Genomic DNA, 12,828 nt, shown 5'->3' with positions numbered 1-12,828 from the left:
TTTTGTAATGGAAATTGTAAATAGAGATCTCGTTAGTTCAGATAACCATTAGTGTTTGGCACTTAGTTGGCATATTTGTGCCTTGTTGAGCTATATATTAATATTTTAGTTTATGCATTAAATTAATGTCTTGAATATCCCGTAAAAGATCAAAAAATTCCAAGGTGCAAGAAAGAAATTATTTATTTAATATTTTGGGCAGTCACAGGCTCCACACCAGGACTTCATAATTTGCTGAAATAAATAAAGTAGCTTCAACTTTAGAACTATTTAGAATTATTACATTGCAGCCACACTGGAGCATTCTGTAATAGCCGCAAGCAGTCTTGGCATGGGAGGAATATCAAGGTCCTGTAGACCCTCAAGAACTCGAACTACTTCACCCATTGTTGGCCGGTCAGACTCATTGTCCTGGATAGACCAGCATGCTTCTCAGCCTCCTCCAAGCTGAAGTCTCCATGTAAATTTGGATCCACCAAGCTCTGCATATCTCCCTCATGAAGCTGGCTCATGGCACGCACAGGGAAATAAGAAACATGGTCCATGCTGGTAGTGTTGGATACCACAGATGCATTCCTTCTTCCTGATATGATTTCCATCGGTACCGTGCCAAAGCTATAAACATCAACTTTTGACGTGATAGGAACCCCGCTGAGCCACTCAGGGGTAAGATACCCCATAGTTCCTTTAAATCAGCCTGTTCGGTTGGCTGGTTCGTATTGTTGCTAGTTCGTGAAGAAGTACTGCTGACTGATTTGTGTAAGAGAAAAATACTGTTCCGGCTAGAAATTTACGATCATTTACGACAAACCACAGCCAAACGAACAGGTTGAATGTAGTTAGAATCCGGCTAAAATCCCTACCTATGACCGACGCCAACCCAAAGTCTGCAATTTTAGGTACAAAGGATTCATCGAGAAGTATGTTTTCTAATGTCACAATGTACGATGCATTCCCGACAACTCTGATGCAGGTAGGACAATCCTCTAGCAACCCAATAGCTATCTGATGTCTGGTGCTCCAGTCTAGGACAGCCGCAGCACCATTCCTTCGGAAGAGATGGGAATTGTTGGCCCCTGGATCTTTGAAATGGGTGAGCTGATCATTCACCTACGTTGCCGACCACACACTATGGCTAGAGATATAAAAAGGGAGAGAGAACATAGCGCACACACACAGCACAAGTATCAGCGTTGGCCGGAGTTCTGCAGAGGAGATGGCAAAACTGAACTCGCTCTCTTTACTGAGTTGCAGTGGGAATCTATATATACAACTCTACCCATCTAATCTTAGTACACAGACATGTCAGGCTGCCATATTGCTACAGTGACTAGATATGACAGCAGGACTGACTTTGGCGCCTGCCCCTGCTGTGGCTACAGTGCGGCAGGGGAGCTTTTCGGCGCCTGTCCCTGCCACGTGTTCATACATGGAAGCAGCAGATTACTTAACAATTCTTCCCCTAATTCTGCTGCTAACCCCTCGAACCTCCACCATGCCAATCTTCTTCAACTCCGTGAACCGAAGACAGTCGAGTGGCTTGGTGAGAACGTCCACGAGTTGCCGACCAGTTTCGACGAACTCGATGACGATTTGCCCTCTATTGACACAATCCCTAAGAAAGTGGAACTTGACGTCGATGTGCTTGCTTCGGTCATAGAGAATTGGATTCTTCGCGAGGGCGATGGCGGGCTGGTTGTCTACCATCAGTACTGGTGGATGAGCTTCCACACCGGCCAGCTCGCCCAGCAGCCGGCGCAGCCATATAGCTTGGCACGCCGCTATGACCGCCGCCACGTACTCTGCCTCGCACGTGGACAGCACCATCACCTTCTGTTTCAGCGACAACCATGAGATTGGAGCCGATCCGGGGAAGACGAGCACGCCAGAGGTGCTCCACCGTCCGTCGATGTCCCTAGCCATGTCTGCATCGCTGAACACAGTGAGCTACAACCCACTTTCGCCCGTCTTGGGGAAGACGATCCCATGATCCACTATCCCCTTGACGTAGCGCAGCAGCCGCTTTACTACAGCCCAGTGATCTTCTTGGGGATCCTCCATGAAGAGGCTGACGTAGCCCATGATGAACGCAATGTCCGACCTCGTGTGGACTAGGTAGCGTAGACCGCCGATGATGCTCCGGTAGATTGTTGCATCTACCTTCACCGTGGTACTGGCCTTCGTCAGCTTCAGTCGCTCCTCTATTGGAGTCACGCACGGCTTGCACTCATCCATGCCGCTCCGCTCCAATAGCTTTGAGGTGTACGCGCTCTGACCAAGCGTGAGCGCCTCCTTCCCCTGTCTCACCTCGATGCCGAGGTAGTAGGAGAGCACGCTGAGATCGCTCATTCGAAAACGAGCTGCCATCTCGCGCTTGAAGCTATCGATGTTCTCTACACGCGTGCCGGTGACGATCAAGTCATCCACATACATGTCGACGATGAGCTGCTCCTTCCCCCATAGCCACGTGTAGAGCACGTGCTCGGTTACGCACTGCGTGAACCCAAGCTCGCCCAGCCTGGCATCAAGCTTGGCGTTCCACGCTCGCGGGGCCTGCCGCAGCTTGTAGAGCGCCTTGCGCAGTCGGAGCACCCTGTGCTTTGCTCCCTTGATAGCAAAACCCAAAGGTTGTCTGATGAAGACCGTCTTCGCCAGCTCACCATTAAGGAAGGCCGATTTTACGTCTAGATGATGGACACGCCAGTCCTTCACTGCTGCCAAAGCCAGAAGCAGTCGGACAGACTCCATGCGCGCTACCGGCACAAAGACTTCCATGCGCACTGGACAAAGCCTCGAGCGACAAGGCGCTCCTTGTGCTTGATAATGGCGCTGCGCTCATCCCGCTAGGGGCGATCGGACGACATCTTGGAGGTGGATCGATGAGCTCTTAAGTCTCATTTTTCTCGATCGCCTTCATCTCCTCCAGCATCGCCCGTCGCAAATTTGTATCACGCTCGGCCAGCGTGAACGTGGGCGGTTCCTCTGCACTGATAAGAAGTAGCTCTGGGTCATTGAGCAGCCAACCAGCCAGCCCTAAGGATCCTATGCCGCCGATGATGTCGTCCAACCTGCGGAACCGCACCTCCTAACCGTCGTGGAAGGCATCCACAAACTCAGTGATGTCGCTTGGAGGTGAGGCGAACTCAATCGGCGTCGATGGAGTTCCCTGTTCCGCTGGAGTGATCAACACATCACCTAGAGTGCTTGGCACCCCAGCTGTAGTGTTCGGGACTACTCCTGGACTGCTCGTCACCACTCCTAGAGTGGTCGACATCACTGCAGGAGTGCTCGGCACCAGTCTTGGAGTGGTCGGCACCACTGCAAGACTTTATGGCTCCGCTACAGGAGCACTCGGCACCCGTCCTAGAGTGGTCTGCCCCACTACAGGACCGCTCGGCACCACTCCTAAAGTGCTCGACACCCATCCCAAAGTGCTCGGCACCGCCCTAGGAGTGCTCGACTCTGTTGCTGGAGTGGTCGACACCTCCTCTCCAGCATCTCCACCACCATGGATGACCAAGTGTTCGACGACGAAGGTGCTGGTGAAGCCGCCAGCTTTCCCCATGCCTGGACTGTCCCAGTCCTAGGCCGCCTTCTCGTTGAACACGACGTTGCATGAGACAAGCACCTTACCTCCACATGGGTCATAGAGTCGGTACGCCTTGGTACCTTCCGTGTAGCCTAGGAGCACCATCGGTGTGCTCTTGTCTTTGAGCTTGCCGAGGTGAGACTTGGTGTTCCTCACATGGCCGACGTAGCCAAATGTCCTGAGGAAGGACATATTTGGCTTGCATCCATGCCAAGCCTCGAGTAGTGTTTTGCCCTTCAGGGCCTTGGTGGGCGTGTGGTTGAGGATGAACACCGTCGTGGTCACCGCCTCACCCTAGAACCTTGCCGGCATGCTCTTGGCCTTCATCATGGATCGAACCATGCCGACCACCGTCTGGTTCTGCTGCTCCACCACACCATTCTGCTGTGGCGAGTACGGCGTAGTGTGGTGTCGCACCACACCCTAATTCATGCAGTACACAGCGAACTCCACCGAAGTGAATTCATCGCCCCGATGAGTCCGCAGCACGCGCAGCTTCTTGCCGCTCTTCGCCTCCTCGCGTGCCTTGAACTTCTTGATCACCTCCACCGCCTCGTCCTTGCTCGTTAGGAGTTATAGCCACATATAGTGACTATAATCATCCACGAGCAGGAGGAAGTACTGCCGACCACCGTTTGTGGCTGGCGTGATTGGTCCGCAGAGATCGCCGTGGACGAGCTCGAGAGCGTTCACCGCGTGATACTTGGCCGCCTTTAGGAACGGTAGCCTCCTTTGCTTCCTAGCCAGGCAGTTGTCACATAGCTCGCCTCCATGCTTAATGTGGGGGCAGCCCTTGGACCATCTTCTCTAGCCGATCGAGCACGTTGAAGCTGAGATGGCCAAACCGGGCATGCCACAACCATGGCTCCTCGGTGTGCCATGCTGCCAGGCACACTGGCTGCTCCACCTTCAAGTCGAACAGGTATAGCCGGTTCCAGGAACTTTTCACCTTGGCAAGAAGGCGCTGCTCTCGGTCCCTGATCCTGAGGACGCCGTCCTTGATCAGTACCTTGCTACCGCACTCATCCAGCTAGCCAATGCTGACGATGCTTGAACGCAGCTACGGGATGTAATATACATCTGTTAGCGTGCGGTGCTCGCCTTTCTAGCACCTAAAGATGATGGTGCCACGCCCTCAGATCGCTACCCTTGAGCCGTCACCGAACTTCACCGTACCGGTCATGTCATCGTCGAGCTCGGAGAAGGCTGCCTTAGAGCCCATCATGTAGTTGCTGGCGCCGGAGTCCAGGTACCACCGTTGCTCCTGCTCGCCACCCACACGTTCGAGGTGGACTTGGGCGCGCGGTTTGTTGAGGTGGACATCCTTCAGAGCCTTGCTAGGCCCTCTCACCGCCATCACCTCTCCCCTCTTCTTGGTCTCAATGTCATGCAGTGCGTAGAACGTCGCCATCAGAAGAGTAGCCTCATCATCATCATCATCAGCCTACGCCAGATGAGCCTCAGTCTTCTTCCCCTGCTTGCGATTTGGGTACTCCTTTGTCCAATGGCCTGTCTTCCTGTAGCGCCGACAGGCGTTGGTGTTGACCTTCTTCTTCTTCTTCTTCTTCTCCGAAGAAGCCTTGCCGCGGCGCTTGCCATCGCCACCGCGGTTGGAGAAAGCTTCTTCGGAGTTCGTTCGGGCAGCCTACTCCTCCTCTGTCAGCAGCAGCTTGCCACTATTCGTTGTCACTGTGGCCTGCTCCATGCGCTCATCCACCGCACGTAGACGACCTGTCACATCCTCAATGGTGAGGGTGGATAAGTCCAGCATCGTCTCTATAGAAAGAGCGATCTGGATGTACTTCATCGGCATGGAGTGGAGGTACATGGAGACTGCATCTTCTTCATCGATGGTGACACCGTGGCTCCTCAGCTTGCTGATGAGCATCTGTAGGCAGAGGGAGAAGTCCTCCACCGATTCAGCATCCTTGAACTTGAGGTTGGCATACTCCTGCTTTAGCAACTAGGCCGTCGCCTTCTTTGCGTGGTCGGAACCGACGCGCATCGCCGCAATGGTCTCCCACGTCTCCTTAGTAGAGCTCTTTGCCACCAACGGCTCCTTGTACTTCGCTGGCACAGCAATGAGGATAGCCTCCAATGTTGATATGTCGTCTTCTTTGTTGTCGGTGCTCTTGTCAATAGCATTCCAGAGCTGTCAGGCTCTAAGCTTGACCTTCATGGTCACCGACCACTCGCCATAGTTTGTGTGAGTTAGCGTCGGCCAACTGGTGCCGCTGACCTCCCGCACTATGCACACGACGACCTTCTATCATGGTTGGACAGCCACAGCAACGCCGCTGCTGTCATCCATCTCCAAACCGTCCGTCATCGTCAACGGTTAGTCCGACGACGACGCTTGTATGGCTCCGATACCACTTGTTGGCCCCTGGATCTTCGGAACGGGTGAGCCGACCACTCACCTACGTTGCCGACCACACACTATGGCTAGAGGTAGACGAAGAGAGGGAGAACAGAGCACACACACAATACAAGCACCAGCGTTGGCCGGAACTCTGCAGAGGAGATGGCAAAACTGAACTCGCTCTCTTTACTGAGTTGCAGTGGGAAGCTATATATACAACTCTACCCATCTAATCCTAGTACACAGATATGTCAGGCTGCCATGTTGTTACAATGACTAGATGTGACAGTAGGGCTGACTTTGGCATCTGCCCCTGCTGTGGCTACAGTGCGCTATGGGAGTCTTTTGGTGCTTGCCTCTGCAGCAGCCACAGTGCAACAGCAGGGAACCTTTCGGCGCCTATCCCTACCGCGCGTTCATACAGGGAAGCAGCTGATTACTTAACAGGAATCAAGAGAACCATCGCACATATGTTCATACACAAGCAGCCTCTTATCACCTTGACAGCAGAAAACAACCAATTTGACCAGATTGATGTGTTGGATGAGTCCAAGTGCACTCACCTCTACCCTGAATTGCTTCTCTCCCTAGCGGACACCGTCAAGCCTTGTCACCTCTATGGTAGAGAGGCCACTTATTACTCCCTTGTATACGGAACGAAAGCCTCCTGCTCCCAGCTTCTCTGAGAAATTCCTTGTAGCACGACCTAAATCGGCGTAGCTGAAGACAGCAACTCCAACACTAGCTTGACTGCTTGGCGCCGGTGATGACACACCACACCAGTACTTGAACCTCTTCTTCCTTGAGATCATCAGTATGACGATTAGCAGCACCCCAGAACCGATTACGCTTGCAGCAGTAATGGCTCCAATGGGTAGTTGTTTTCTTGTCATACCGGCTCGGGTCAAGCTTGAAAAATCTCTGGCGGCGAGGCCGATGTAGACTGAATCTTCAGAGCTGATCTTGATGCCATCATCCTAGTTCACACTGAACAACTTGCCGTGCCAGACATAGCATTTGGTGCCTTGGTAGGAGTAAGCAGTGCAGGAGCAGTTGCTAAGGCAGACTTGCAGGCATTCGCTCCTGGTCATAGTATGCAGGCTGCTTTGGGGGCCATAGGGCAACGTGACACGAGCTATGGGGCGGAACACGTCCGTCGAACTGCTGCTGCCGGTGTTGGCACCACTGCAGTCCAAGGTAGTGTTTCTGGAGCACCCTCATGTCCGATCACCGAGGTCCCAGTCCTGGGGTGACGTCCGGGAGAAGCTCTCCATGCACTCGTAGGGCGGGCGTGAGCTCCCCGTGCAGACGGTGAAGGGTCCGCAGGTGGCGTAGGGACTGCAGGGGTCCACGGGCTAGACGTAGATGCTGTACCATGACTGGTTGGCGTGTGACCACACGTTCATCTTCACCTAGCCATTCGTGTCGATGGAGAAGAAGGTGGAGGAGGACTCGTCCGGCGAGATGTACATGTAGTACTCCTCCTCGCTGTTGTCGACGTACTCCGGGACGACCAGCCCACTGGCCTGCGGGTTCATGTGTAGCAGCGCCCTGAGCGCCGGGATCTTCATCCCTCCTGCCGCGTCCGGCGACCACCACTAGTAGGTCTTGTAGGGGTAGATCCGGCGCCTGATGGTGACGTTATTCCTGGTGGTGGCGTTGGTCTCCAGCCCAACGCGGAAGGAGCCGAGGCCTGGGTCTATCTGGCTCTTCCATGAGATGCCCACACGGTTGAGGCCAGTGACCTTGTTCCAGCCAATCTTGGCGTGGGGGAGCAACACGTTGGTTGGGTAGTCGAAGCTCTGCCACAGCCACACCATCGCCGTGGCATTGGACGAGGGGTTTTCTAATGATTCTATGACAAGGTTTCCACTGTTCTTGAGGATGGCTCTGCAGGTTGCCGTGTTGTTGGCTTTTGCTATGTGGGTGGACCAGATGACGACGGATTGTGTTTGTGTGGTGGTGGCGTTGTTTGAGACGATGACAAACAGGTTGCCATCTACTGAGATCTGGAGCTGCGTTGCACTTAGATAGGGCTCCAAGATTGGCCTCTCCCGGTTGGCGACCCAGACGGGAGTGACGAGAGGGATCTTGTTGAACCATATGCCAAGGTACCAACCGGGAGAGGTAGACGACGGCTTCTTCATGTTGCCGGGTCTGGGCTACCCCAGACCAGTTTTTTCCCCACGGTGCGGAGCACTCCCCTCGGCTCTGAACCTCCCGTCACGGACGCTAGACCTTCCCTCGCGTGCACAGCAACCCGAGACGGAAGAAGGTTGTACTGTCAGGGATGCCCTGTGGACCCCAGAACCAAACCGGCGCCCCCGAAATGCAAGATTGGCGCGCTCCAATCCTGGGCATGGCCCACGCGTAAGAGAGAGTGAGCGAAAAGAAGGGCGCGGGGTCGCGCAGGTGGGAGGCGCATGTAGCCCGCGAGGCCAGAAAAAATCTCCCCATCCTTATCCTGTCAACTGCTCACCTCCCAGATTCGTCTCCCCATTCCCCTTCCCTTTCTCTCTCTCCCTCTCAGATCTCGACAGCCGGCGGCGGAGCACGGCCAAGCGCAGGTAAGGCCGCCACCATTAGGCGTCCCTGTGATAAGCTGAGTCGAGGTTCCCTCTCTCTTCTCATAGCTTCTCCCTGTCGTTCCTTCTCAGGGCCATGGTGTCGCGGCACCTCCGAGGACCGCACCGACAACCGACAACGGCACGGGCACGGCGTCAACATGCTGCTGCTTCTCTCTATCCTCCACGGCCTCGTGCCATGCCTCGACGGCACTTGGGCGGATGCAAGGGCCCCAAGCCCCTTGAGGCGGCGTTTGAGATCCAGCAACGGCGGCAGTGCTTGGGCCACCCGAGTCCCCCAGCGCCGGGCACCTATGAGCACCCCCAGCGCCGACGGCATCAGCTCCCCCAAGCGGTGGCACGAGATCCCCCAAGCGGCGGCGCGAGATCCCCGGCAGCAGTGCGAGCTCCCCCAAGCAGCGACACGAGATCGGGAGTACGAGATCCCCCTTAGCACGAGCTCCCCTGGCGATATGGTTATTGTTTAAGGTAAGCACCCTTTCTCCGGCCTTCCTACTGTGCGAAGCCAAGCACCGGACAAACCCTAGATTATTCTATTTGGCAATCTGTATTTCGATGTGATCTAATCACAACTTCACAAACGTATGCACCACGGCCAGGGCGCCAGGCCGGCAGCCATCCTCCCAGTTGCGCAATCTTCTTCCCCTTTTCCCCTCCCTATTCTAGCTCGCTCGCATGTCACCAGGGCACCAGGATCTGAATGCTCTGTGTTTGATAAAGTATACAAGGGCATTCCAGATATTTAATTTATAAAGCATATACAAGGGCTCCATGATTTTGCATTGCTCACCACAACGTCTCTACCCAATGATGTTTTGACCTTTTCTTTGCAGGTTGGGTGCATCATTGCAAACTGAAAGATCTAGTTATGCATAGATCCGGCTTCAGCACTGAATTTTTTAGATGGCCCTTCTACAGAGTGCTAGAGCACTGAGCAATAGACACTGAATATTATGATTTGACTTATTAAAATGTTTGTTTGCAAATAAACGACTCTGCAGAGGTGCTAGAACCCTGAATTTATATTGTTTTAGGTAATTTATATTGTTTTAGGAAATTTATTTACCCATCTATAGAGGTGCTAGAACACTGAATTTGAACAATAGGCACTGAATTTGTATTGGGCAGCTGCATTTTCACTGATTTGCTGTACAGACATGCAGTCCATTTGTCCTCAATGAGCTGTGCCTTATTACCTAGATATAGGTTAATAATTTGTGTTAACATTTGCTTGCACTTTTGTCAATTTGGATTTGGCAACTACTTCTTGCAGGTGAAAAAGATCAAACTGTTCTGTAGGACAAGACACTTTTCAACTAGATTAGGTAAAAAATGTTTATCAACTATCATATGCCTACATTACCTTTCCTCACTTAATAGAAGCATGCATATGCCTATAGTTTATTATTTTCACATGCTTATATTTATTTGAGCTCCAACTGTCAACCTCAGATTTGTACTGAATGCCATATATAGTGACTTTGCTGCAGGTTTGGATCTGAATGACATATTAACATTGACCGAATAATTTCCAAGATTTAGTATGTCCACTTAGAAAAGAATGATTTCCAAAAACATTGACAGTATTATCTATTCACTCACAGAGGACATTACTTGAGATGATCGATTTCCAAGATTTAGTCTGTTTGCAATTATAAAGGTCCAAGAAGCATTCATCATGTTGATACAAATTTTTTGCAGGTCATTGCTGACAATAAAAAACAAATGGAGATACTGCCTGTCATGCTTAAGGAAGAAGAAAGTAAACATGGTAAGATTACCGGCTCACATTATTTTTGCTCTTAGTTGACCTGTTTAGGATCTGACGCTTATGCAAACACAAGATCTGACTGTAGTGTTATCCAAAAAAAAGATTTGGCTGTTCTATGATTCATATAGATTTTCTGTCCTTGCATCACTAGTGGAATAATATACTCAAGGGCAGTCCTGAATTTAATTGATAATAAAGCATACACAAAGCTAGTGAGTTTCATTCACTTGCCATCTTCCCTGCTTCTATCTGTCCCAGGTCTTCCCATACCTCTGTAACACAAAGCTAGATACATGTTTTATTAGGACTGTTCTAGTGTTTCAGACAACACTACAAGACTATTTTAGCATTTCAAACTACACTGCACAAAGTGCACGTAAGCTTTAGTGTTTTAGTGCTCTATTTGTATCTGAACTGCAATTAGAAGATTCTACTTACACTTGCTGTGAGTATAATCTCATGGCTACATCCATGACATATGATGATCTCATGAATGGTTCTATATATCTTGTTTTGATTGTAGAGAGGGACCGGACATGTGCAGTAGCTGCTGCATTGCCATCACAGGGCCTGTTAGGATAGTTACTTGACTTCTATTTCTTACATATGTAGCACTGCAGCTTCGCTCTTCTAAGTTTATTTTGCAAGACAACTAGAATGTAGCTTAAGATTGATCTGTTGAACATTGTACTATCTGATCTATGTACAATGTTAAGATATGGTTATATGTACCAAGACTACTGAGTGTAATATTTACCGCTTGTGTGGATGCATGATTAAATGATGAGTATTTGATTATATGTACCAAGACTACCTAGTGTGACATATAGGATGCATGATTAAATGAGCTATGAATCACTGATTTGAATGGTTAAATGATGGTTTATGGAGCCCTGACGGTTGGCAACCGACAGGGAAGATCCTACGTTCGTCTCCTGACGGGTTGTAGCCGACGGGAAAGATTTAGATTTTCCCTGACGGTTTCGAGACGACAGGAAAGATTTGGATTTTGCCTGATGGTAGGTGACCGACGGGGGAAGTTTCTGTGACGGCAGATGAAAAACTGACACCAAAGATCTTCCCTGACGGCTCTAACCGTCAGGAATCAATCTCTGACGGATTTCCGTCAGGGAAAGTGGACTTTCCCTGTCAGTTCATTCTTGACGGCTTATCCCTGACGGTTACCGTCACGGATCACTTTCCCTGACGGTATTAGCCACTTTCCCTGATGGTGTCGGCCGTCAGGAAAGAAATTTGCCGTTGCTGGAGACGAGCTTGTTGCCCATGGTGAACGCCTGGCCTGGCATCAGAGTGTTGTCGTCGTCTCTTGCAGCTGCACCAGTACCAGGAGGAATAGCATGCAGATGCAGTGTAAGGATGAGGAGGCCGCGGAGGAACGTGTGGATGGTAGGCATGGCTGCTCTGTATATATAACTATGTCTATGTGTGCTTGCGCTCCACCTCTGCTCTCTTTGTTATTTAGAGAAGGACGCATAGAAGACGAGACCTGCAGGCAACTAGCGTTGCATACGGGTCAAGTCAAGGCGTCCGTCAAGTTCATCCAGATCCAGCGCTGTTCACGAAAAATACAGCACTGGACATGATGGCGAGCCCCACAGCTTTGAATTTCTCAGTAATGCAGCTTGTACCATAGGCGTTTACTTGGTCAACCATGCATTCTATTGAAGCTCTTCGCTACATTTTTTGCACATCCCACCAATGAAAAAAAAACATTTTAAGACACAGGACCCTAATTAGCAGAGGCTGGTATATTTATGAGCCATCTCTGCAAATGGTTAAGTGGATCTCAGACAAATGGCATGTCTCTGTTAATCATCTATAGAGGCGAAGAGACCGCCATTGTTAATCAATTATTTACAGAGACGAACGTCCTCAAATGCCCTGTCTCTACTAATCATTTACAGATATGAACATCGTAAGAAGACCGTCTCTATTAATTGATTATAAGAGAGGCGGCCTTCTTAAAATGTTCGCCTCTGAAAATAGCTATTAATCGAGACGCATGTTTAAGGGGGTCTGTCTCGAAGAATAGTTGTCTAGAAAAATTCATAATTTTTGAAGATGAACTCAGATGAAGATATACTTCATACAGAAATTGCATGGCTCCACGCGATCTACAACTTTATAGTTGATAGGTTTTTTATTAGGAACATGCAGAGTTCGAAATTCATTTAAATTCTTAGATTTTAAAATTTAAGATTTAGAATTTTTAAACAACCTCAAATGTTGACATGATCAATATAAAGTTGTAGTTCTAAATACAATCTACAACTTTGTACTTAACACTTTTTAAGTTTGAAGTCATAGAGACCTAAATATATTCATTTTATGTTCTAAGTTTCAAATTTTAAAATCTTGAATATTCAAATGATTTCGTATGTTGACGTCATCTATACCAAAGTTATAGTTGTCAATGCAATCTATAATATTTTGGTTGACAAGTCTTTTATTTAAAAACATTTTGAGTGCCAAAAGTTTGTTTCAAAATTCTCATATTTTG

General features: G+C 50.0%; 1 pseudogene; it reads right to left on the bottom strand.

Moving 5' to 3' along the window:
* Nucleotides 1-251: 251 nt before the first annotated feature.
* Nucleotides 252-11,722, bottom strand: LOC136541820 (G-type lectin S-receptor-like serine/threonine-protein kinase At2g19130; annotated as a pseudogene).
* Between the last annotated feature and the right edge of the window lie 1,106 nt (nt 11,723-12,828).

Source organism: Miscanthus floridulus, chromosome 3 (assembly GCF_019320115.1).
Source record: "Miscanthus floridulus cultivar M001 chromosome 3, ASM1932011v1, whole genome shotgun sequence".
NCBI lineage: Eukaryota > Viridiplantae > Streptophyta > Magnoliopsida > Poales > Poaceae > Miscanthus > Miscanthus floridulus.
Note: the sequence above shows the minus strand (reverse complement) of the source record. Positions and strands in the feature narration are given on the sequence as shown.